Source organism: Tiliqua scincoides, chromosome 1, assembly GCF_035046505.1.
Source record: "Tiliqua scincoides isolate rTilSci1 chromosome 1, rTilSci1.hap2, whole genome shotgun sequence".
Classification (NCBI taxonomy): Eukaryota; Metazoa; Chordata; class Lepidosauria; order Squamata; family Scincidae; genus Tiliqua; species Tiliqua scincoides.
In genome coordinates this window covers 223,447,606-223,473,117 of record NC_089821.1, presented here as the reverse complement: position 1 = coordinate 223,473,117, position 25,512 = coordinate 223,447,606, and the positions used below count along the sequence as shown (strand labels likewise).

At 46.6% G+C, this 25,512-nt stretch overlaps 1 pseudogene; it reads right to left on the bottom strand.

The window, feature by feature from the left end:
- Positions 1 to 22,578: 22,578 nt before the first annotated feature.
- LOC136637610 (5S ribosomal RNA) lies at positions 22,579 to 22,698 on the bottom strand (annotated as a pseudogene).
- Positions 22,699 to 25,512: the final 2,814 nt, after the last annotated feature.

Sequence of the window (25,512 nt, the reverse complement as noted above, 5' to 3'; positions counted from 1 at the left end):
GATGCTCAGCTCAACCCAGACTTTTTCAGAGGTACCTTTCACTAATTTGGGCTGCTTAGTTTGTCCCCTTCCCCCGAGTAAGGGAAGCAGTCCCACAATGGGACTACTCACTTTAGCGGTGACTTTGGTCGCTGCTAAAGTGAAGGTGCTCGTGTAGGGTGAGCAGCCCTCGATGAGCGCCTGGGATCCTGCGGAGCTTGGCTCCATGGACCCGCCTCTCCCCCGCCCCCGGAAATGCCCCCGGGAATGCCTCCCCGCTCCCTGGAATGCCTCCCCCATGCCCCTGGGAACGCCCCCATTCCCTGTTCCGCAGCCTGGAGACCGCCGAGCTGCGGAACCTGGGCGCCCGCTGGAGCTGAGCCTCCTCTGGCAGGAGCCCGGCAGTAAGACCCGCAAACGTGCCTTATAGGATTGGGCTCTTAGATAGCTGCTTTGATTTTATCCAGAAAGGTGGGATATAAATTCTTGAAACAAACAAATCAAACAATTATCCTAAAAGAGCAAAAGAGTTGCTATCCATTCTATAACTGTCAGTCATGAAACAACAAATGGAGACCAAATTCCCTCAAATGGTTCTCACTGTCCTTTGCCAAGACTGTCATATTCAGTAAATTTAGCCTTAAAAGAAAGGGGCCAATTTTTTTTTTTTAAATAACCATTGATTAATCATTTGAGTTTTGGAGTCCAGCCATATTGTGACGATCAGAATGTTTGCAGCTAAAACCCAAGTTCCAAATTAGCACAAAATGGTAATTTCTGGCCGAAAGCTAAGGCAACTGAACAGGATAAAAAACAGGGTTTAGGTGGCCTCACCATAACTGTTGCTGCAGCTTCCTTCTAAGTCTTTGGTATTTCTTGTACATTCAGTTTGAGACATTTCCAGCAATTATCACTACCACTTACATACATCTTTGGAAGTCAGTCAAAACCTGCCTCCGGCTCCCTGTGCGCCCGCCCCCAGGGCTACCCATCGCCCTCCCTCCTCCCGCCCAGCAACGCCTCCCTCCGTCCTCCTCCCCGCCCCCCATGCCTACCTGTTCCGCTTGTGTCAGCGCAGGCGGGCTGACACAAGCAGCGGAGGGGAAGCCGGTACAGAGGCTTCTGTCAGCCTCCGCAGGCCAGCGCTTCTCGGAGCACTGGCCTGGCTTCTCCTCGAGGAGGAGCAAATGTACTTTATGGTACGTTGTGACCCTCCCAGGCCGGCCCAAGGGACTTGGGTCGGCCAAATTCAAGGTTTGGTTTGTGCCTTTAAACTTCCACCAGCAATCAAGGTGGTGCAGGTCTCAATTGACCATTGGCAGCTCCTGGGGTTTACTAATGTTAACTAATGTTCCCTTACCCTGAGGAGCCTCCAGTGGCCAAAAATCCCCTGCAGGATACAGCGGAAGCTGCACTGACATCTGTGCATTATGCACAAGCCATAATGGGTATGCGCAACCTCCTGATTTTAGAAATGGGCTACGTCAGAATGCCAGATGCAAGGTTGGGTCTCTTGTTGTCTTGTGTGCTCCCTGGGGCATTTGGTGGGCCGCTGTGAGATACAGGAAGCTGGACTAGATGGGCCTATGGCCTGATCCAGCGGGGCTGTTCTTATGTTCTTATGACATTGCTGAATCGCCACATGGGATTTAGTTAAAATTGGGCTGTTTGTATTTAGTGGGAAGTCTTCTTTCTCACTGTATGATCCCAGACTATCAGGGATCATGTTGTGAGTAAGATGTCCAATCCCCAACAATAGACTATGGAATGTGGTATTGTAACAACATCACTGAGGGCAGATGTTGCCAATTCTTAGTGTGGGAAGTGTTTCCTGTTTAACATAGCTCTCTGACCCTGAATGATGGGGGAAAGAAATGTGTGCTGGGTAGAAAAGAGGGGAGGCTACCACAGCAGCCACTGCTAGCATAGCACTGCTACTCAGCTACCTTCCATCCAGAGAATTTGAGCAAGAGGAGTGAGGTTGCTGTTGCTTCCACTCAGTGGCGTAGCTAACCCATTTGCTGCCCAGTGCAAAAAACATTTTGTAGCCCCCCCCCAAATAAAATCAAATTTAATTAATTAAATTGGGTCTTTCTTATTTGTTAAAGTAAGTGAGAAATGTTAGTTAATATTTTGAAAAAGCAAGGACTTTGAAAGTTAGGATTGGGTCATAAGTTGTATGAATTAAAACTGTGTTATTTATTTATTTGCCTATTTAATTTTTTATCCCACTTTTCTTCTGAGGGGCATCCAAAGTGGCTTACAACAATTTAAATATGTATACATGTAAAATAAAACTGTAAAATGCAATGTAAAAAAGCAGCAAACAATCACAGGCATAATGGATGAACATACAAGCACATAACATACAATAATCAATAAATCATAAAAGCATCAATAAAAGCAGCAGGTGTCACGTGCTACAGAAGACTAAAATCAGAAGGTCTGCTGAAATAGAAATGTTCTTAGAGATCACTGGAGGCTTCTAAAAAGGGAGGAAACCAAAGGGGCCCTCTTTCAAACCACCACCCCTCTTACTTCTGTAAGTGACCACTAATCTAAAAGGTGTATCTAATTTAGAGCCCAATCCTGTGCCTGTCTACTCAGAAGTAAGTCCCACTATAGTCAATGGAGCTCACCCCCAGGAAAGTGTGTGTATACAGTTTGAGAGGTGCAGGGGAGACAATCACAACAGCCAGCAGCTTACCTTTAGGAACTGAATAGAATAGGGATTGATGAATTTCAAATAAATGATGAGATGATGATGATTACTAAGAGGCCAGGCCAGGCCTGCTCTGGGTGCTACTTGCTGCTCAGTGCTCCCACTGCAGCTTGCCTTGCATGCCTTGCCTTGCCTGCTCCCCTCTTCAGCTTCCTGTGCAGGGAACCCTTCACAGCCAGCCAGCCAGCCATCTGAGAGCCCAATCCTATGCATGCCTACTTGGAAGTAAGTCCCATTACAGTCAATGGGGCTTACTCCCAGGTAAGTGTGCATATGACTGCAGCCTTGCAGCACAATCTGTGCATGCCTACTTGGAAGTAAGTCTCATTACAGTAAATGGGGATTACTCCCAGGTAAGTGTGGATAGGATTGCACCCCTGATGAGCAACTTACATCGGGCTGCAGTTGTAGGTGTGCACGGCTTTAACTGTTGCCACCCTTCCCCCTGCAGGTTCATGTGCTGGTCCCAGCGCTGTGTGAAAGGTTGCTAGCTTTCCCTCCTGTCTGGACAATGTTTGGAGGGGAAGATCTAGGTGCCCAAGACCACCATGACTGGCGGGGGGGGGGGTGCAGATTGCAGCCAGGAAGGCAGGGAGGAGGGGAGGCAAGTGGAAAACAGGAGCGACAGTTCCCTCTTGGCTGCCAGCCATGCGCCTGCAGCCCAACCTAAGCGACAATCCTATGCTGTTTCCTGGGAGTAAGCCCCATTGACTACAATGGGAATTACTTCTGAGTAGGCATGCATAGGGCTGGGCTTCTAAGTCTCTTCTCTCCTGCATGCCTCCCTCCCGTGTGCCTGTCTGGAGGAGCTTAGTTGTGGATCCCCACGCCCCCCCAGCAGGCAGCAGAGATTGAAGTTCTTTTGGAGCGCTGCTGGGGCTTGACTTCACAGCAGTTGCAGAGGGCAAGCAACCAAGTCCCTGTCTGCTGCTGCTGCCGCCACTGCCGCCGCCACCATCTCAGCTGCTGAGTTGGCAGCTTCGCAGTGCCTGCCCCACACCTGCAGCCCAATCTAAGTCGCTGGGGGGGGGAATAGCAGCGAGGAACAGTGAGTAGACTGTTGCCCCCCATCTCTTCTCCCCTGCTGCGTGCCTGCAGCAGCCTCTCTCCTGTGTGCCTTGCAGCAGCCCAATAGTCATGTGGGACATTGTTGCCCTTGCGTTGTAGCCCCTCCACCCTGTAGCCCGCGCGTTGTAGCCCCCACCACCCTGTAGCCCGGTGTACGTGCTACCCCCTGCACCTCCTTAGCTACGCTACTGCTTCCACTTGTTTCTCCTCCTCACTGATAGGCAAAACTCCCTCCCACTCTCTAAAGTGATCCCCTTTTCATTATCTGCCAACAGGGCTGCAAAGTTTGTGTGTGTGTGTGTGTGTGTGTGTGTGTGGCTTTTCAGCTCAGAACTGGTTATTGCAATGGAACCTGCATACAATAACTTTGACTATGCTGTGTGTTAATTAGTGCATGCAGGGAGAAGGTACTGCTTTGTTTTTCAAGCACCAAAATGGCTTTGACTGACCATGCTTGTTGTTCTAGTATCATTTTGTTTGACAGCGTACTGATGTACTCGATGGCAGCTCCCACTATAAGTACTTAAGTGCTGATCTTGTTAGTCCTAAGATATGGCTATAAAAGAGAAAAGAGCGTTTTTGATGTTGTGCTCCTATGAATGAGGGCTGAGGTGAAGGAAGCTTTTCATGAACGCTCCTGGCAAGGTGAAAAGCACCCCTATTCTGGGGATCTTTCAGGGACTTTTGAAAATGTCTGCTTGTTCAAAGTGAGGACAATGCTGAATCAGGAAGTATGGCCCATACACCATGTCATCATGTAGCCAAATCTCACTGGTTATATAGCATCATGATGTCATCATGCTTCCAGTGTGGTTCCCAGCTAACTGGAATCACTATCACCAGGAAGAAGAAAACCAGTTTAATTAAAGCAGTATAGGGCAGTGGTTCTCACACGTTTAGCACCAGGACCCACTATTTAGCATGAGAATTTGTCAGGACCCATCGGAAGTGATGTCATGATCAGAAGTTACATCATCAAGCAGGAACATTTTTAACAATCCTAGGCTGCAAACCTACCCAAATTTACCAGGAGTAAGTCCCATTCACTATCTTTGTTAACAGAATATACATTGTAGCTTGTTAAAAGTACAGGTCTGTAACATTTCCCCAAATGCAGTCACATACCATGGGAGCATCAGGTCTAATATATGAAAAATAAAATATTGAAATGAATGGGAACCCACCTGAAATTGGCTCGTGACCCACAGTTTGAGCAACACTGGTCAAGGGAATTAATAAGAAACAAAATGAGTAAGGGGTGGTAATTCAGGGAACAGCTGGACCCCCTTGAGAAGCACTGCTTTCACCCAACTCTGAAAGAGGTGAACATTTGGCACAGCCTGAATTTGAATTGGAATCCTTCCATTTCCAGGCTTAAATTAATGATTTAAATAGAATCAGTGGATATTTGCTTACTCTAGTCTGAGGGCAGATGATACATCTGTGGTTTGCATTCTCATGACAATTTCCTCTGCACAGTTAATGCTTGTTCTGGTAACATGCACTTGGGTAGCCTTATCTGTAAATATGAAGCTATTTCTAACTGTTTACATTTGGCATTTCTCTCTGTTCTGGCTAGGAAAGTAAAACAATTGTCGTTGTTATTCCTTTGTGCAATGGTGTTTCAGGTTTGGCAGTTCTGTTGGGGAATATTTCATTTTGTGCTTTCTGCGAAGGGTTTTAGTAGAGTTTAAAAAAGAGAAAAAGAAACTCTTCAGTTTTGACAGGTTCGTGCTGTTCCTTATTTTGGTTTAGACTCTTTCACAGTTGCTTTGTAATGGAGTGGCATGCAAGTGCAATTACTATATCCTTTCAGAATAACTGGCAAGGGAAGTAATGCAAATGTGGAGAAATATAAAAATTGCTCTTCCTGGTAAGGCGGGGGTGGTCTCAGCAAATGGGGCCTGTGTGGTTTAGTGGATCGTAAGTTGGATTTTAGCCTGGGACACTTCAGTGGTACAACCGTGTACAGGCTGGGAGGCCCATCTCTCAATCTCACTTGTTCTTATGTAAAGTGGGAATAATAGTAAACAAGATAGCAGGGAGATAAAAAGAGTTCTTAAGGTATTCTGAATATTAAAAATGCATCAAGAACAATTATTCATCTCAGTAGCATGCATCTCTTCAGAGTTTTCTACATTGGGAAGGAGGGTGCCACTTTAGCATGACAGAACAGCAGTTTTCCCCTCCACTCAGTGTCACACTACATATAATGATTCCTTAGAACAATCTCTATCTTTGACCAGCTCATCGGTTGTGTACTCTGAGTGACTATTGACAGTTGCATACGTTTGTGTAACAGGAATGAATGCCAAATTCCATTGTTGTTGTTCTTAAGTGGCTATTTGACTATGGGCGCAATCCTGCCCTTTACTTGGGCCAACACAAGTCCCTTGTGCCGGCCCAGGAGGGTCGCAAATGTGCCATAAAGTAGATTTGCACCTCCTCGGGAGTAAGCCAGCCTCTGTGGCGGCTTCTGCAGCCAACCTTGTGTTGGCCCAGCTGGGCCGATGCGAGGCTTTGGGGTGGGCGGAGAGAAGGAGGGGAGGAGGTAGGAGGGAGGCGTTCTTGGGCAAGGAGAAGGAGGGCGGTGGGCGGACCTGGGGGCAGGTAGGTGGGGAGCAAGAGGCAGGGCAACCCCTGTTCCCGGGGTGTTAGGAGTGGCTTCAATCATCCACTGCTCATTGGAGCAGGTAAGTCAATGGGAGAGGTAGGAAAAGTAGGGGGAAGGGGGAACAGGAGGGGCAGAAATGGAGTGGGAGGGAAGGGGGAGGGAAAGGTCTGGAAAGGGAGTGGGTTTGACAGCAGCAGTGGCTGCTGAATCCTGTCCCCCTTCCCAGACCTGATCCCACGGTATGGGTCCACGTGGAGCTGTACTAGCTGCTTAGCAAGCGCAGATCTGAGTAGAGCCCCTTGTGCTGTGGAGGCTTACCCATGAATAAGAGAACAAATATGCCCTTACCGAGACGAGGCCTCCACAACTGCCCCTCACCACACGGGGGGGGGGATGGATAGGATTGGGTTGGTAGTTTGGTATGGAACAATTTGGGAGAAAGTTATAAACAAATGAAGCTGTCTTATACTGAGTCAGACCTTGGTTCATCTGGATCAGCATTGTTGACACCAGTTGGAAGCAGCTGTTCTGGATTTGCAGGCAGACATTTTTTCCCAGCTCTATCTAGAGATGCCACAGATAAAATCTGAGACCTTCTGCATGCAAAGCAGGTAATGTTATGACAAAACTATTATCCCATTCAATATTCCCTATAAGGGCTCCACATTGCTGCATGGTCCCCTTTGCTTGCTGCGAAGCCAGACAGGGTGTCTTCCGGCATTCAGCAATTACATCATATGTAATTGCCAGCTTCTGGTTCTGCTGAGCTCTGAACTGTGTAAAGCTTAGCTTCAAGCTGCAAGCCTGTGCAGCTTAGCGGGATCAATGGGCCCATCCCCGAAATGGTACTGCAAAGATCAGAGATGATCAGAGCTGAGCTAAGGAAGCGTTCCAACAGCATGACAGCAACAAGCTACATTTCCCCATCCAAATTGGATGGAGTGGTTCCAGGAACGGGTTGAAGGGGCAGTTTGACTTCATCCCACACATGATCATCTTTTGCATCATTTCTAAACTAAAACTAAAGAGAGAGCCTGGTGTTAATTTTGGCAAGGATATTCATTCACTTTCTATTTATTGTCTTTTTGTTTTCTTCTTTTTATTTTCTCAACTCCACTCCATGGATAACAGGCTGCATTAGTGTTTTCATGGATGCTGGGGATGTTACTGGGAAGGGTTGAGCCAGCATTGCTTTGCCAGGCTTGGCATTTGGCCCTTGTTATACCGGTGTTGGAGTGGGGTTGGTGCAGCATTGGTGTTGGCATTGCCAGGACTGGCTTAGGATATAACAGGCGTTGTGTGATTGCGGCACAGTGTCTGAATAGGGCCGGGCAGTAAGTATACAGTTTTTCTTTGGTCTGTTAACCACTCCTGCTCTCTGCTCATTTGACAGCTCAAAACGCATGGGAATGCGCTGAAGGACGAAAGCGCATGAGGCAATATTGCTCTCTTTTGCAGCAATGCTTCTACAGTTAGTCACTGTTAGTCAGCAAAATAGCTGCGGAGGATGGAAAATTTTCCCCTCTTCCTTCCTTCCCAGAATTCCAGTCCAATAGCTCATGAATGATTTGAAGCCTTCATAAACATCACCTTGCCTAATATAAGTTATGTATGATGTTATGTCTGGGCAAGTGCCTTCCTGCATTTGCTCTTGGAAGTTTTCTTTTGGCTTGGTTTGTCCTTGCTTGTTCCTCGTGTCCGTCTGCTGCACATTCCCTGCCCATATGTGTTGTCTCCTCTTGGGCTGTTCCTTGGCCTGGGTAACTTTTAAAAAATGCTCAGTGTCTGCTTGGGTCTGCAGTGGTTGGCCCAGCAGTTAAAGGGAAACCCCATCTTCAGCCAGGAGGAAGCTGATTGAGGGCGTAGAAGCATGTGAGGCATGAGCCCCTGCCGCACACAGAGTATATACATACATAAACCTAGGGGCACATGCTCACACTTTGCTGGAGGGCAGGTAATGAATGGAAAATCTGTGAAGGATTTGGAACTGCAGTGATGAGGCATTGCTGGGGCTGAAGAGGGTAGCCTTGTTTCTATTCTCCCAATTTGTTTTTCGTCTGTTGCGTGATACAGTGTGATACTTTGCCTCTGCAGTTTTTATTTTATTTTATAAAAAGTCACAAAATGGTACAGATTGATTCATATGGTATAGTCATGTCATTTCTTGCTGTTGATTTCATGGGCAAGAACCATTAGGAGACTGACAGCACAATCCTGTCTTGTGTTGGAACGGGCAGGCCAGGAGGCCTGTGCCTTATCCAGTGCAAGATTGGGGTCAGAAGTGGCTCAGCTGGACGCAAGGGGAATCTCTTCCCCTTACCCCTGGGTAAGCCACCACAGCAATGGATCTCCTCGGACTTGCACCACCGCAGGAGGTGGTACAATTCAAAGGAGAATGGAACAGCTTCAAGCCGTTCTACACTGCTCAGGAAATGGGGTTGGGATCTGACATAACAGCTGGTCCCAGGCCCACCTCCTGCTCCCTGCCTGCCCACCCCTGGAACGCCCCCTGCCCGCCTTCCCTCACCCCAGAACGCCTCCCTCATGCCTCCTCCCTGCTCTTCCCAAACCCTGTGTTGGCTGAGGCAACCCTTCCTCCTGAAGTCAGCGCGGAGGCTAGATGCAGCTTCTGTGGGCAGGTGTGCATCCCTGTGCCAGCCCAACCGATTCCTGAGGAGGTGCAAGTGTGCTTTTATGGCACGTTTGCGACCCTCCTGGGCTGGTGCCAGTCTAGGGCATAGGTTGGATTGCGCCCCGAGACACTCATGCAGCTGAATTCATCTTAGGGCCAAATTGAAACAGGATGGCACTTTTGTGAGTGTTTTCTTTATTCCACCCATGAAAAGTACCTCCCTTTTTAGTGATTTTGAGCTGCTTTTTGGTTATATTTTCACATGTGGGCACTGCAAAAAAGGAGGCCTCCCCACAGCACTCATTCAGGTGGCCTGTTTTCCCACTCACACCTGTTATTCAGGAAGCATCAGACACGGTCAATCTCTTCGCAGCCCTAATTGCTGCAACGTCAGTGCCATTTTTTCTTTCGCCTCTTCTTCCTAGTAACAATAACAATCACAGATTTGACTCTTTCACAACGTCACTGAAGGCAAACAAAATTAATTCAGGTTGAAAGCAATGCTTCCCGAGTAGGCATTTTTCTCACTCTGAATTAACTTTGCTTTGGATCAGTGATATTGTCAAATCTGAGTGCTTGTGTGATGACATCAGTGTTAATAACGAGAAGGGTGATTTCAAAACAAACAGTGGTGCAGCAGCTGTTGCTCACAGCACCAGGGAACAGGTACTAAGAGGGCAGGCTTCAAAGATCTTTTGGAAAACTCTCTCCCAGCCCTATTTCATTCCAAATTAGGTACGGGGGGGATACCCTATCCACAGATTCAGTTATTCGCAGATCAGGTTCACGGCTCCCCCGCACATGCCCCCCTGCATACCCCCTCCAGCAGCAAGGGAAGTTCTGCTTCCCTCACCTCTGGAGGGTCCTCTGAGTCCAGCAGAGCCTGCAGATATTTTTCGGGCTCAGACTGAGTTTTACAATTTAAAAAGTTGCTTCCAGTTTCTTTGTAAAACCGGAAGTGATGTTTTTAATGCCTTAAAAGGCAAAGGGCTTTGCTGGGCCTCCTAATGTCTTATAAGGCATTAAAAATGTCATTTCTGGTTTTACGAAAAATTGATTTTCATTGTAAAGCTTAGTCTGAGCCTGGCAGTGGCCACACATGGGTATCTTGGCCTCTGCTGGGCTCAGAGGGTAGAGCTCCCCTTGCCTCCTGCGGGTAGGGATAGGCGTCGCCTCACATCCATGGATTCAGGTATCCACAGAGGGTTCTGAATGGAACCCCATGGATACAGGGGCATGCTTGTATATTGGAGAATAATTCAGTTCAGCCCAAATTCCACAGTACTGTTTCTAATTCAACTGACATGCTAGCTATGGAAGGAATGACATTTTCCCAGTGACAACTTGGGTCAATTTGAGTGTTGGGAAAATGTGATGTCCTTACAACAGGAGAACTAGCTTCTGGAACTAGTGTCTGGACCACCTGCTCCAAACCAGAACAGTTTGAGCATCAACAGTGCAATAAATTATTCGCCTGAATTCGAACCTACACAGTGGTACAGTGGTGTTTCTAGGGGTTGCAGGCCACACTGGGTGACATGCACGGGGTGATTGCACCACTACTGGCCAAAATTTTTAAAATCTTGGAATTTTTGAATAATGCCATCACGTTATATATCATTTGATGCATATTTTCATGCAGAATGCAATGGAACAATCTGTGTTGAAATATCTCTATTCTGTGAAAGGTTATAGCAAAAAAACCAGCAAGGTGCAGAGCAATGGAGCTTCACCTCACCCACCAACCAGAGCATTCCCTGCCCTTCATAGGGATGGACTAACCTCCTGCAGCAGATGATGCAAACCCTAGTGATGCTATAGGTCCTACAGGAAACACTATTAATTCACATTAGATGGCTTATGTTTATACAGTCATTATCTGCTATGGTTAGATTCCTGGAAATCCTAGTGGATATGGAATTAGTGGATACTGAATCATTGAGCCCATGGGAAAATGGACATAGGTTTCAGGGGTCTCTTTTCACTATACACTGTATGTACTTTATGAACCTGAATCTTAACTTGAAGTTTATGCGACTGGGTGATAGTGAGGGCTCATCTACATCTCCAACATCTGATGCTTCCTCCTCCATGCTGGATGTCCCTTGATGGTTTGAAGGTTGCAGTGATGGCGATTTCTCCATGCTGGCCATCCCTCAACTCGTTGAATGTAGCTGGCTCAACAATGAGGCCTCAGATATCAACAGTGGGGAGGGGGTTGCTTCATCTGTCCTCCTCCTCCACCAGTCTCTTGGCTCCTTCCCTCTGCTTGCCCCAATCCCAGAGCAGCCCTCAGGTAGCCTTCCAAAGATTTCTCATCAGTAGCCTCTCATCATCGCCAGGGTTGTGGAGGTTCGGCTGGGGTTCCCAAGGTGGTCCCCAAGATGGCGGGGCAAGTCTGAAAGCAGTCACAAATGAGTCCAACAATTCTCCATGGGCCGATACTAATATCCATTTGATGCAACAGCATTTGATGCACAGTATTCATGGATAACAAGGACAGAGTTGCAAATAGTGAGAGGTAGGTGGCAATGAATTTGCAGATAGCAAATTCGCATATAAAGAGAACGGACCGTACTTTATTTCGCGTCTCTCCATTCTGCACATGATCAAGTCCTACATAAAGTGCTGCATCTGTGTATGCCATGTGTGCGTGTGGTGAAAACATACGTGTCTCTTTTACCATGTCTGCACTCATGGCCTCCCACTGTGTCAAAAGGTGCTGAAACAGGCACACGTGTTTGACAGATGTGATAGTGTACATGGAATTACCTGCATGCACCTTTCATGTCTATATAAGAAACTCATCCACTATGAATTGGCGCTTACTCAGGGTGTAAACAAAATCTGCATTTGAATAGCAAAGGCATTTCAAAAGTGACTTCAATTGCGTGAGTTCAAGACATCACACATCTCTCCCCCACACTGGCAGAGATGTCAAGTGGAAAACGTCTGGTGTGCAGAGACTGAAATCATCTGCTTTCCCCTCAAACTTGCTCAGAATTAGTTGGAAACATCTGAAGAGCAAAGAAAAAACTCTTCATGGAAACTGAGACAGCACTGACCACTTTCACTGATGCATTCTGGAACAGACATAAAACAAGGAATCTGAGGACACAATCTTGAAATGATGATGGACCGGTGCAAGTCCCTTGCACTGGCCCAATGGTGTCACGAAAGTGCCATAAAGCACATTTGTGCCACCAGGGGAGGAGATAGGCCAGTGCACAGCCTTGTGTCAGCATCCAGACATCAGCCCAAGCCCTGTTGGGCCAGTGGATGAGGGAAGCCTGCGCCGTCTGGTGCAGGAGTCTGGGTGAGGGTGGGGAGGGTGGGGAGGAGGCATTTTGGAGCATGTGGAGGTTGGGTGGTGGGCGGCGGGTGGGCTCATGGGCAGGCAGTGGGTGAGTGGGGGGCAGGGCCAGGATCTGGCACTTGTGCTGGATCTGAACCCTGGTCCAGGGCAGCCCGGGCCAGCTCTGGCCTGCTTGGATCTGTGCCACTTCTTTACGTGGTGCAGTTTCGAGTAGCCCCATTGGGGCTGTTGCACGTGACACTGGGTGAGGGGAAGTGATTCCCCTTGCTCCGAGCTGAGACACTTTTGGCCCTAACCCTGCTCTGGATGCGGAGCAAGCCAGTCGGGCTGCCTGCTCCAGGGCAGGTTAGGATTGGGTTGCCCAAGGGCTCTTCCAGGCCAAACTGGGACTAAGTGTGGGAGTTAACAAGTAATGTCGTTGCTTTAGCATGGTAGTAACTGACCCTCCCATACTGATTGTGCATCTTCATCATGAGGAGCACTGATTTTAACAGAGATTTCCTCACCCCCCCAAGATGTGGTTTGTGGTTGATTGGCACTGTGATTCACTAATAACTGGCAAACTGGTTGGTGTGGAAGTTAATAGGTCCACATCAGAAACTAAGAATGAAATAACAGGTGGTAAAGTCAAATTCCTTCCCCTAAGAAGGCTTTTCTCTGGAAAAAAAAAATTGTCATGAGAGTCCTTCAGGTTGTAACAGCAGAACTGAATATTCACTTCTGCTTTGTGCAGCTGGTGGAATTTTCGGGAGGCATTCTTCAGGAGTGGGGATGGAGGCAAAGCGTATTGTTGAAAGGGAAGGGCAAAGTTATACACCAGTGTTTTGACAGTGCATATTTCTGTTTCAAATACTATTTTAAACAACATTTTGCTGCCATAACAGTGAATTGTGATTTTGGATTTGGAATGGATTCGCTAGCAGCTTGTGGCCAGTCTGTTGCTTGAATCACATACTAGCTCAAAAGAATAAGCAGTGATTTCAAAGTGGCAATATGAAATGTTAGTGGAATGGAATTTCAAAATAATTGAAGTTAGTGATGGGCTTGATGCCTGGGCATCATGTCGCCTGGCAATGTACAGAGGCAAATGAAGAAGGGACCTTGCCCCTCCCCCAATTCATAATTCTAAGAAAAGAGACAGTGTAATATAAATGCGAGAGGTACTTCACACAGAAGTTTCAATCTCAATCCACAGAGGATGAATAATGCTTTCCCACACTCTTTTGTAAGACCCATTTTGCTGTCTGAGCAGTTCCTGAGGTCACACATGAGTTCCCAATGAAAATGAGTAAAGAGAAGCAGTGCCTCTAAATTTTCATCTGGCACTTCCTTCTTAGCAGACTCTGACACAGTGAGCCAGGAGAGCCGGGACTCATTCCAGCCGTTGGACAAAATGTTAGGAAAAAATGTCCTGCATGAGCAGTTGGCAGGCTGATAAGGCATTACAGGTTATGCTCCCAAGGACATTGCCTACAGCCCAACAATGCCCTGGAACAAATGCCCTGGACACAAGCCTCGGAGCAACCTCCGAGAATGCCTTCCTAATGAGAGCAAAAGCCAGAGAGAACCTGAGACGGATTCACTAGTCCCAACACCAAGATAGCCAGTGGGGAGGCAATTGGAATGAATGACTCTGATTAACTGAATGTGGTAGTAAATCTTTTCCTGCACAACTTTCCACAGTTGAAGATTTGTTCCTGTTTGACTGGTAATGTCGTGTTTCCATGACTGGCTGCTGAGCACAATATAAGCAACAGCGGTTGTGAAGTAGTCAGGGAACTAGAGATACTTTCAGAACTACCGGAGGCCTGAGGAGAAAGGGTCACGCCTGAATGAGGTAACACAATGGTAGCAAGCACTAAACATGACCGCAGAGATGGGTGTGCCTGAAACCATCCAGATAATATACCAAAGGTGGGCAATTCAAAGCTTGGTTTTGCTTCAGCCTGGTTGCCAGGTGAACAATTTCCTGTCTCATCTTTCTTAAATATTTGACACTTAAGCAGTTCTACATTTTGTAAAAAAAATATTAAATCAGGGGTGTCAGGCTGGACACGGCTCGCAGAAGCTCTTTCTCTGGCCCTCAGGTTCTTCCAGTCAGTGGCGTCATGAGGGTTCATGTCACCTGGTGTGGGATGCCAGTGTGTCACCCCCCCATGCAGTGGGCGGGGCAACACCCCAGGTGGTGGGCATGGTGATGTACCATCGCTTTGCCCCACTGGTTTTTTGGCTGTACCTTTTGATAGAACAAAGATAGAACACATTCTGTATGAAATTATGCATTGACTGATATATAACATGCTGGTATTATTCCTCCAAACTGTGATTTTAGTGATTTTGGTCACTAGAGGTGTCACACACATTCCCCCCAGGGTGTCAACTTACTAACATCTTGTTGAAGCAGTTCTCAAACCCAAAAGCACTGGGACCCACTTTTTAGAATGACAATCTGTCCAAGACCCACCAGAAGTGATGTCATGGTGGAAGTGACATCATCAGGCAAATTAAAATAAATAAGTATTAATAATTAAAGTAAAACAAATAATTAAATAAGCAGAAGCCAGCCCTGTTCCACCAAGTGAATTTCCTCTGTAGCCTGCTTGCAATAACACCCCCCTCCAAAATCAGTAATTTTTTCAGCCCTACCCAGTGCCCAGTTCAATTTAAGAACTTCTGTTTAAACCAGATCACTGTCAGGAGCCACCTGGCTTTGCAAGTCTCAAAAAAGTTCACCTTATCAGCTGAAGCCTCTGTTTGGATCATTTTTAGTGGGGGGGGGGGGAGGCTGCCTTCTGGAGCATTTGCTGAGCTCCAGTTCCATCAGATCAGGACCATTCTAGTGGATTCACATTCTCCTTTGCCTGACCTGACCACCAGCCAAGGCACATTTGCTTACTCACGAGTAAACGTGACTGTGAGGCTTAGTTTTGCTTGCCATAGGACTCAATACATTCATCTGCTTAGAGGGAGGGACTTCCTTTTCAGGTGTTTTTTGGGGCTACATTCATTGGATCAGGACCATGCTGGTGTCGTTGGATTCCTCTCAGCCTGCCATTTCAGGTGGACTAGGGCAAGTTCTTCTACTCATGAGTAAACGTGCAATATGGCTCACTTTCCATAGGGATCCCGGCATTTTTTGTTCTCCAGGTTTTTTGGCCATAACTTTTGATAGAAAGGAGATATTTCACTCTGGTTTCTTGCATTGCATTCTGCTCAAACTTCCACATCCATCGGTTTATAATATGATGGGGTTACTCCTAACCACCGCAATTGTAGCATGTCACCCCCCCTGTGTGCGTCACCCGGTGCAGCCCGCACCCCCCACACCTGCGTAGCAACGCCACTGCTTCCAGTGCCACCATCAGATGCTCTCAGTGGCTGAACTGTGCTGCGGTGTGACTGCTGAAAGGGCAGCCTGTATGATATGGGCTCTCCCATATCTTTAAAATATGATCAAGATTTGCCTGTTTCCCCTTTCATTTGTAGCTAATGAGTTCCTAAGTGAGAAAAAAGTGCTTATTTCTGGTCTTCACCTGCTTAATGACATCCCTACTTAATGACATCACTTCCAGGCTTCATCAGGCATCATGAATGCTGCTCAGCCTGCTGTATGAAATACGTTTGACAACCCTGTACTAAACCAATCAGTAAATATTCTTTTCCCCCTGGGTTTGTGAACAATGTTTTCCTTTTTTCTTCTGTTTGTAAAGAATGGCACAAAAAGAGCTGGCCCATCCATGAAGCTGACTGACAGCCCAATCTGGAGCTGCCCAGCACATGGGGCTGCAGTGGCAACAAAAATGGCTGCTGCTGCTGCATCCAACATGCCGCAGGCAGCCACCACTGACTGCTCAGGAGAAGAGAACTTTTGTCCCCTTCTGCCCAGTAAAGCAAGTAGCCCCACAATGGGGCTACTCAATTCTGCAACGACCCAAGAGTCAGGGTAAAATTCAGAGCCTCTGTGTCAGGTGGGCGGCCCAACATGGAGGCTCAGGATCTGGTGAAGCAAAGCTCCATCGGTCCCACCTCCCTCCCTTCCCGCTCCCTCCCTGCCCTCCTCCGCACACCTTCTCCCCGCCCTCTTCCCACCCTCCCTCCGCCTCCCCCGGAATGCCTCCTCCCTGCTCCCCCCCACGCCCCCACCTACCTCTCTGCTGCCTGGCAGTTCGCGCAACTGCCGAGCAGTGAAGCTCCGGTGCTCCACCAGTGCTAGGACCTGCAAATGCGCCTTATGGCACATTTGTGACCGTGCATGTCGACAGTAAGCTGGCACGCACTCTTTAGCAGGGCCTCTGAGAGGAATTTTATCAGGGGGTACAAAGTTTCTTTTGGGCCCCTTTGCAAAGAGGGAGGGGTGAAACAGAGCCGGGGAGGGTGGTGACGGGCAAGCAGAATAGGGGCAGGGAGGGGCAAAACAGGGTAGGGAGAGGGTAAAGACAGCTGGAAAAGTCTTTGGAGCCCAGGTCTACCAACCCATGTGGCATCAGTAGTGTCCCCAGCATCCCATGCAGGCAACAAGTCTGAGTAGATAGGAAAACATAACATCCCAGGAAATTTCTGGGTCCCCTCCTTTGGCTCCTGGGCCCCCCTTTGGACTCTGGGCCCAGGTACAAATTACCCCCTTTACCCCCCTCTCCTAGGTCCTGCTCATTAGGATTGGGCCCTGAGGCAGTTGCCTAAGGCAGCAGATTGGCAGGGAGAGGCCACCTGTACCCACCAACTCACTCTCACTGCTCCCTCCCATCCCCTGCATTGGAAAAGAGAGATGAAAAGGAAGCGTGGAGAAGAAGAGAATGGTGGACTAGAACACCTCTGACACTCTAGCTCTCCTTCCTTCCACCTTTTCTCTTCTGCTTTGTTCCCTTCTTCTTTTTCTAATCTAGGGAGTGGGAGGAGCAGAGGCTGGTGCTTCACCAGCGGAGGGGAGGCAGCATTTAGCACACTGCCTCAGGTGCCACAAGGTCTGGGCACAAATATCTCCTGCAGGTGGCAAGCAAATGAGAAGAGCAACGGGAAGTCCCTTTTCAATGTTTATTGTTTATCTGGTGCCACTGATTACATGGCATGTTACAGAATGACAGATGCAGACAGGTTGTTGTTTCAGGCAGCCCACAAGCTAATGTTTGACAGAGGCTAGGACAACAGGGAGAGGGGAAGGAAGGATGTCAAAGGCAAAGACAGCAGGTCTCTGTACTGAGCTCATAACTTTAAGTCGGCTACTACATGGTTTCAAATTGCCTGCTATAGAATATACAGGTTTAAACACCAGCTTTCCTCCAGGAGGACTGTTGTGATGGTTGTTTAATTCTGTTTTTCCAAACTATTACGGAACCTTGAGAAGACACTGTGGAAAGTTTAGAGTCTTGCTTCTGATCCAAAACAGTTTTGGCCTGGGGTAATCTGAGTGTTTGTATCCACCTAAGCAACTCTAAGAAAGCCAGTGTAGTATGGAAGATACATATTTACCCCTGTGCTTTGATAAACATCAATAGCAACTCAATCTCTAACAGTTTGTTGTCACTTTTTTTTTTTGCAATTTTCATCTTAGACATTTCAGAGCGCAGTCCTAAGATTGTGCTGGGCCAGAGTGAGTCTCTTGCACTGGCCCAGGAGGGTCGCAAACATGTCGTAAAGTATGTGTGCACCTACTCTAGAGTCAGCTGTGCCAGTGCACAGAGGAGTGATGGCCCCAGAGGCCAGATCCAGCCTCTGCAGCGACAGAACAGGCTAAGTATGCGCCAGCTGAACTTGGCCAGCATAGGGGTTGGGGTAGAAAGGGTTGGGGAGGGCAGGGAGGAGGCATTTCAGGGCGGGTGGCAGGCGAGTGGTGGGCAGACCCATGGACGAGTGGTAGGGGCCAGGATCCTGATCCCAGGCAGCCTGAATACACCGGCTTATATAGTCATGAACTTTCTCCCCTTATTCCCAACTGGAATATATCGAACATGAAACTCAGATTTAAGACCAAACTACATGATGTGATGATGAGTCCCGTCATTTTAACTGAAATGTAATGGGGGGGCCCCTTGCAAATTTGGGCTGCAGGCCCCAGCAAAGGGGGAAAGGATGTTTAACTTTGTCCCTGCAGACAGTGTTTGTTATCAGAATTGTGTCCCTACGCTGCTTTCACAATAGAAGTAAAATAGGGGGACCTCATATTTTCCCCCCACAGGTAAGGAAGTAGTTTGGTGTACATGTTTTTACTACATGGTAGTTTTTACTACATGTAAAAATGGCCTGTTTGGGTAGGTTAAGCACCCTTCCAATAAAGATGCTATGATTAAATTTGCAGCTCCCCAAGGCAGCATTTTGCTAAAAACAAACCACCAGAGACTCATCATAAGTCTTCTGTGTCATGTGTGGCTTGGCCCTTAGTGGTGACCTCCCATTTTAGTGTAAATTTGCTTGTGTATCTAAAGCTTTATTATGGAATCTTTGGGAGTTTAAACACCAATAGCTTTTGACTAGTGTGCTTTGATGTTAGAGCAAGCGTGACGCAGAAGTTGCCCTTCTGCTCCATCCAAATGCTGGTCATCGTTTCCACAGCATGCGAGGGTCCCTCCACGTGATGCAGCTTCATCCTGAATATCCCATCTCACATTACAGCTGGGAATATAAATTGTAACTCTTAGCCTTGCACATTTTCTGCTATCGTCGCCATTGCTGCAGCTAATCCACTTTTGCTTGGCAAGACAACAGTTCTGCTGCAGGACAAAACACAAGGACTGGTGTGTGTGTGTGTGTGTGTGTGTGTGTGTGTGTGAGAGAGAGAGAGAGAGACAGAGACAGAGACAGAGACAGAGACAGAGACAGAGACAGAGATTCTGGAACTGAGGACAATCCTTTTAAAGATATTATTGTTAGGCTTTATGAAATGCAAAAGTGAGAACAAATGAGATGAAAATCCTCTTCTTCAATCTATTATTATTATTATTATTATTATTATTATTATTATTATTATTATTATTATTTAATAACAATAATATTATTAATAATAACAATATTATTATTAATATTATATTTATATTTATATTATATATGTGTGTGATGATGATGATGATGATGATGATGATGATTGGTGTCTAACTTGCACAGTGTTCCCTATTCTCGTGTACCAACACTGCCACCTAGTATACTGATGAACCAAGTTAGGCTGTCCAAATGGAAAATTCTACAGCAGCAGCAGGAGGAAGAAGGGCAGAAATCAGCAACATCAAAACCCTAAACAACTTTGAGGGAAGGAACTTTTGTGCTGGGAACACACAGAACAGCTACACATCCAACTGCCAATCAGTCACACCACATTGCTCTAGCGTGATCCATTTCTCAGTTTGCACCAACAGCAGCTTTGGTTTTTACTTCATTTGTTCTCTCTCTTACAAGGAGGTCTGAATGCTAAGAAATGCCCTAATTTTTGTAGCTGTATTTCCTCTTCCACTTTTTCATGAATCTTTGGACTTAGATGGGCCTGCATAACCTGAGGGTTCTAAATTAGATCCCTGTAATTAGCATAATCCGTATCAGTTCTCCTGACTCATTCTAGCAGCTGCTCTGCTGGTTCATCCGATATCCAACCTTCTGGGCATGTAACAATATCTGTTTTAGTCTCTGACCACCTTTGTTTCAAGAAAGTACAATCTGAAAACTTGCTTACAAATCTTTAATCTTTTCTTTGATCCAGTAATAGATATTGGCTTATGTGGCACAGGGGGTCAGGCTCTTTTAAAGTAAAATTAATATCGGACAATAAAAAGTGTGTACATATAAGTTAATAAAAAAGAGTGTGATTAGGGTTATTAACAGACTTCCCTATTATTGTAGCTTCCCTCTGAGGTGAGTAATCCACAGCTGCCCCTTAGCAGCCACCGTAGAGCTTCCTGGACTGCAGGTAAAATTTAAAGAATTGGGTTGGAGGATTGGGGTGGAGTCTCCAACCCAAGCATCAACTTCCAGGTGATTGCTGAAAGCAATCCTGAAGATTTCAGGGAGGTCTCCAGGAACGTCCAGCATTATTACACCATAGTGGGGGGGAAAATATCCAGTAATAGCTTCATTCAGATTTGGCAGCCCTACATGCATTGCAGTCACAGGACAGTGGGCCTACTTGATTGATGGCCCAAACCTACCTGGGACTTTGGCTGCTGGAACTCACATTCTGGCAGCTTGAGGCCTTTGACAGTGTTCCTTTACTGGGACAATCATGCACTTCTGGGCTGCTGCTTCAAATGGCCAGACATGATAAAGATGGTAAAGATCTGAACCAAAGATTTCAAGGAGATCTGAAAAAGAAGGGAGCAAAAGTGAAAATTCCTGTATCTTGGGCATGCTTGTGTGACTTCACTTTCTGAGGAGTTTATACTTTAACATTCTTACTTCTCATCAGTGCAAACAGGGCCTCTGAAAAGAATTTTATCAGGGGGTACAAGTTTCTTTTGGGCCCCTTCCCAAAGAGGGAGGGGGTGAGTGGGGGAGTGGCAATGGGGATGGGCAGAATGGGGACAAAACAGGCAGGGGAAAGTGGCAACCAGCTAGAATAGTCTTTGAAGCCCAGGTCTACCGATTTTCCCCGTGCAGAGCTCAGGCCTGCCTGCCTGCCTGGCGTTGGCAGCTAGATAAAGTAATACGGAGAACCAAACACACTCCTAAGTCTCTCTAAAATCTTTCAAATATAGAAAATCATTGCAGGAGATTAGTATCATTGTATTTAGGCTCACACTATAATGGAGAGTGTCCTGTGTACACCAAAACGTACTTCTGCAAGCAGCTGCAGTCCTGCAGCTGTGTCCCTGAGCTCCTCTACACTCCTTCATGGTAAGCAGATCCACAAACCAAAGAGTGACTGTAACAGGTCAGTTTTCTTCCAGATGTGACACTGTTAAGGAATATATGCATTCATGGGCCTTCTGGCAGTACTTGTTGCCATCTGTCCATGCTAATGCCCCCAGCATTCTGTGTGGGCAGTATGTCTGGGTGAGATTGGAAATGTAAGATCCCAGGAAATTTCTGGAACTCCTCCGTTGGCTCCTGGGCCCCCTTTCTGACCCTGGGCCTGGGTACAAATTACCCCCTTTACCCCCCTCCCTTAGGCCCTGAGTACAAATCAACACCAAGTTATGCAGATTCAGTCTAGTACGGCTGGACTGGATTAAGCACACATGCATATAACAGTGCAGCAGAAGAGAAAATTTTGCTGCTAGCAACTTCCTGTACTTCATACTGAGATTTAAACCATTTTGGACAGTTGCCTCAACGTTTGCGGTTGTTTCACTATCTGAAAACCTGGAAAGTGTCTGCAATTGCGTCAACAAGGCCAGATGAGTGCCTCATTTGATTTCTCTGGACGAAGTGGGTGCTTTGAGGACAGAATGTTCACAGCTGCCTTATCTCACTTTCCCTCAATTCTTGCTGCCCTCCTGTTTGTTTTGGCCGACCCAGTGTCTCAGCCGGCAGCACTCTTTGCTGCCACATAAGTTTCATAGTTATGTAATTAAGGAGGATTCAAAGCAAGCCAGAAAAAAGGCTTTCATCTTTGGAATGCGCTGTGACAATGGTCTTTCCTTGCATCCTTCGACTTGTAGAAAAACGTGATGCAATTGTAATTTTGCTACACAATGTCTGACCCAAATAAGGAGAGAGCTGTATCAATGAGGAAAAAATGTCTTGTAACCTTCTCACCCCAAAGAGAGTATGGGAAATGTGTCAGGAGTGCTAGGAGTGCATTCTCTTCTAGCTTCTAAACACATTAATCCACCATAACACCACATTGCTCAGCTGGAAATCTCTTGTAGACATAGTAAAACCTGTTCTAATTTTTTATTTTCTAAAATATTTTTCCCCACTTAATAATAACAATCATAAATGCTGGGGATTTTTATGTTCTTTTTGTGTGTTTGAAGTGCTTCACATAACCTTACAATCCCCCCCCCCAATTTTTAAAAGTAAGTGATGCTATTATGACACAGTAGACAGGGGCTGAGAAAAAAGTTGTTTCACTGGATTGCCTCATGCAATCTCTCCTTCAAACAGCCCAATCCTACCCTCTGCCCCCTGCTGGTGCAGCCATACCAAAAATGGGCAGATAGTGGGAGGAAGGGGCAGATCAAGAGGCTTCAGCAATGAAAGGGGATTTAAATCCCCTTATCCCTGCATAAACCTCCCACTCTGCAGTGATTCTCTTTGGACCTGTGCTAGCAATTTTACTAGTGCAAGTTGGTTGGCAACCTTCAGTCTTGAAAGACTATGGTATAAGCCTACAGCACCCAGTATTCCCAGGTGGTCTCCCATCCAAGTACTAACCAGGCCTGACCCTGCTTAGCTTCCAAGATCAGACGAGATTGGGCATGTGCAGGGTAAGTCTGAGGAGAGAAAGGGGGTGGAGAGGCTGCATAAAAAAGGGATAGGATCTGGTGTGTGCCATTGCCACTGGATCCAGCCCCTCCTGCAGCCTCCCTGCCCCTGTTACGCCCCCCTTCTCTGCCCACTATGCATGCAAATATTGTCCATCTACACTGCATTACTTCCAATAGGATGTGCATCAGATGTGCTTCAGTTCTTGGTTGAATTGTGCATTGATGCAAAAAGGAACCTTAATGTGATCTCAATATTGCACTAAGGGCACAATCCTGATCACCTTTCCAGCACCAACATAAGGGCAATGCAACTCCAAGGTAAGGGAACAAACATTCCCTTACCTTGAGGAGACCTCCGTGACTGTCACCCAACTGCAGAATGCAGCGCATGCCCCATTGGCACAGCTATGTCAGTGCAGGAAAGTTGGTTGGGATTTGGGCCTGAGACTCTTTTTTAGTGATTTAACCAGTACGCACATGCACTTACTTAAACTGCAAGGAGGAAAAAAGTGATGTGTACTGACAATTGCAGTGAAGTGCATGTGGTAATTTCAAAATTAAGCTCCAATATTCTCCAAATTAACCAGAGGGCCAGTTTGCTGTAACAGAGGGCAGAGTGAGGGCCCAATCCTATCCAATTTTCCAGTGCCAGTGCAGCTGTGCCAGTGGGGCATGCACTGAATCCTGTGGTGGGGAGGCGGTCACAGAGGCCTCCTCAAGGTCAGGGAGCATTTGTTCCCTCACCTCGGGGCTGCATTGTGACTACACCAGTGCTGGAAAGTTGGATAGGGTTGGGCCCTTAATCATCGGAACCATAAAACAACAACAAAGACAGAAGAGCATATCCATTCTTCCCTACTATCCTCATTATGTCCCACCTTCTGAAATACATCTGACTTGACTGTGGCCAAAGAGTATTGGCTACAGAGCTGCATTTCCTTTTCTGCTCAAACACCTGCTTCCTTGTGAACAGTTTTTCACCCTTTTGCAAAGGGTGAAACATTGCCTAAAGGGTGGTGAGAAGATATACCGCTGTTTGGTTTTAGCACGAATGTTTATTTCATTGTTCCTTCAAGGAGCTCAGGGTAGCATACATGCCCCTGCTCCCGTTTTCTTCTCATAACAAACCCTTGCAGTAGACCAGACTTTGAGATCATGACTCTCTCAGGGGCATCTAGTGAGTTTTATACCTGAGTGGGTATTGGAACTCAGGCATCTCTGACTGAAGTTCAAGACATTAGTCTCTACAGCACCTGGGTTCTCTATAGCCTTGTGCAAATGGATGGGAGAGGGATGCGGACTCTCTAATGTTACATGTTCACATCCCACACATCAATTCCCAGTACTGGTAGGGGGAAACCCACGATAGGTAAACTGGTTTAAACCCATTATATGTTTGTAACCTAGATATACCCTCACTCTTCACTGTTTTGTTTTTATGACTAGAAAAACATAACATCTCATTATCTGCAGTTATTTAGCTCTCTGAATTCTTTTCAATTATGTAACATTTACTTATGAAACTGCTTGTTCTCGTGAGTTTCTCAGCCCTACCACATATTTTAAGAATCTTATTGTTATCCTTAATACTCTTAGCTATTTATGTCACATTATTCCTTTCTGCACTTCAAACATGATCTTTACCTTCCTTCTGATTTTCCTTTTAACACTAACAATACTGTAGGTTTTCGTGCTCTCCTCAGTTTTAAAGAACTTCATTTTTACTTGCAATTAAGTTAAGCAGCTTGTCACTCAGACACGTTGGTTTTGAAATTCTCTGCTTAATTTCACATAAAACCACCCCCGAGCCAGCACTCTGCTTAAACTTTAACCAATTTTCATCTATGATTTTTTTTTTTTTTGCTCACAAAGTAGTCTCTATTTTTATCTCTCATATTATCATTTCGGCCTTATTTGTATGCATGCATTCATTTTCATATATAAAATTGTGTAACTCGGTCCAACTGTGGCAGTTCTCTCTCAAACTGATTTGCCATTTAAGGCTTTTGGGTAGAATACCCCATGATAAATAAAAAGGGGGACATTGAGCTGGATCCAGAGAACCTACTGCCCCCCTTCCTGCAGCCCCCAGCCAGAAGACCTCCAGGAATAGTGTGGGGTATGGGGCAACAATGGGGGGCTGCAGATGGATGGCAAACTTCTCTGGGTAAGCAGGAATTCTGCCCTCTCACACAAATGCTGGATAGGATCCAACTCGTTATTCATTGCAATAAACTGGTACAGATTTGATCATTTGTGCCTTACCTTTCTGTTGAAGAGTTCAGAGTGGTGTTTTTGGCTGAAAGCAGGCACAACAGGGGCCAGTTTCTCTTGAAATGTGGGTCTGTCCCATCACATTTAAAACAAAGTGATTTTAATAGCAAGAGGAGCATGTGGGTAGAAGACTTTGCAGGTTGTTCAATAAAGTTGTGTTAGTCTTGTGAAAAAAGGAACCTTCCAGCTCAACACAGACTTCAGGATCCGGCGCAGCAGAGCTCCTCTGATCCTGCTCCCCTCCCACCCTAGTTCCTCCCCCCACGCTGCGCTCCCCTGTTCTCATCCCACCCTCCCTCACCCCCCAGAGGCTGCACTGCCACCTGAAGGTCACACTTACCCCCAGTGGTGGCACGTTTTCTTTCTGCTAGCACTGGGCCTGGTGCCTGACTTGTGTGGGCCCAGTGCCGGCACTCCCTACTCTGAGGGTGCTGTAAATGTTTTTTACGGCGCTAGGGCTCAGATTGGATGCTAGGCTGGTTTAGGATTGGGCCCTAAGTTCTGTAAATACAGGCATTACTGAACATTGAAACTTGAGTGGTTTCCATTGCAGAAAGC